We start from the raw sequence: 1,719 nt of genomic DNA, 5'->3' as shown, positions 1-1,719 counted from the left end.
TGTAAGTATGTTGCTTTTGTGAGTTATATATTGCTATTATATATACCTTTTAATTGCCAAGATATGGCATAATTATAGGTTTGGTCCCTGAACTTTTTAGTTTATAAATATTGCGGATAAAATATAAAGCTAATTGCCCACATTGGTAAAAGAGTAAAAAAAAAAGTTGCTAATTCCTGCAATTTGTTGACATTTTAATTAAATATAGAATAAATATTTACCATCGGCATTTCATCATCATGTTTGGCCACTTTTGGAAGGTATTGTGTTGAAAGAGTTGTGAATATTAGCTTGAGTGATTCGCCTCATTTCAAAATTTATGGAGTCAATGTAAGAAGAGGGAATAAGTCATACCGTTGTAAACGAAAGAACTAAATGATTATCCTTCATAATAAGAATCTGAGCATTGGTTTCTATTCTTATAGTTTGATCAGATGAGATGAGACGAGCTGTTCCTATACATACAAATTGAATCTCTGCCAACTGTGCACTTGACTAAAATACCCCTGTATCAGAACCTGCAAAATCAGAACCCAAAAGTACATTGTTACCTCTTTCATGTCATGTATATTAACAGATGTAATGTTACATGTATTACAATTATATATGCATACATCAAATTATCAATACAAATGTGAGACTATAAACATTCAGTTTGCTATGAGAACCTTGACAAATACTAAGATAATCTCATGAAATCCAATTCTTACTTTGATATGTATATGTTTTCTTTGAACAAATGTTTGCACTTATAGATCACATACATCATTCCAGTAATTTTCTATTACAGTCAATCCTTAACAGTAACTGACATGATAGGCAAAATAAACCAACTGATAAACATAGAAGAATATGCTTTATGAAAACATACACATAAACATGGAAGTTTAAAAATCCATTCTTGGATCCGATACCACCAGTCACCAACAAAAACTTTAGAGAAACTTTTAAAAATCTATACTAATAGAAGCTTAACAGTGAGAAGACAGTCTGATTCACCTGTCGTTCAATGAAATGATTCAAACACAAGCCCTAATTTTAAAAGATGATAGTTGGGGTCCAACAAGAAAAACTAGTATAAAAGACTCAGCTTGTAACTTTTTAAGTAATATCACCAAAGCAACTTCTGATTAACCAGACATAAAATCAAGCAATAGGATTAGTCTCCCTTCCTTCTAGAAGAACATCCTTCAGTGAGTCTTGCACTCGACTTGCACAACACCTTCTGGCAGTTTCCACACGCCACCACCATTTGAGAGTGTTTGAATACGGTTGTTATGTTGAAATAACCCTGGCACTTTACATCCATGAAGAAGAGTTCGAAGATTGAACAAGTCGTTTGAGCTTATGTTTCCTCTTCTCCAACTCAGATGGGGGATTAAGCAGATCAACATCGTTTGGCAAAACCATCTTGTTTCGAGATCTATGTGAATCTAGAAGTCTTTGATATCAAAGAATAGAGCTACACAGCAAAAACCTACAACAAAAAAAAAGAGAGAGAGTTAATTAGAATCCAAGCATGAAGTGTTAATTTGAAGCAGGAGATGAATAAATAAATCAAACCTTTAGCCTTCAATTCAACTAGAAAAAATATGTAGCCAATAGGAAAGTCGGTGACATGAGGAGGTGGTGGCAAAGGGATATGTACAGGTGCCGAGCAGCTTCATCCAACATTGTTGTAATCATTGTCTAAGGAGGAAAAGTAGACGTCTAGACTGA

The 1,719-nt window shown here is 33.7% G+C and overlaps 1 pseudogene; it reads right to left on the bottom strand.

The window, feature by feature from the left end:
• Nucleotides 1–1,159: 1,159 nt before the first annotated feature.
• On the bottom strand, nt 1,160–1,438 carry LOC145012427 (small ribosomal subunit protein eS27y pseudogene; annotated as a pseudogene).
• Nucleotides 1,439–1,719: the final 281 nt, after the last annotated feature.

Source organism: Lactuca saligna, chromosome 8 (assembly GCF_052625555.1).
Source record: "Lactuca saligna cultivar CGN05327 chromosome 8, ASM5262555v1, whole genome shotgun sequence".
NCBI lineage: Eukaryota > Viridiplantae > Streptophyta > Magnoliopsida > Asterales > Asteraceae > Lactuca > Lactuca saligna.
This window is presented reverse-complemented; position numbering and strand designations above follow the sequence as displayed.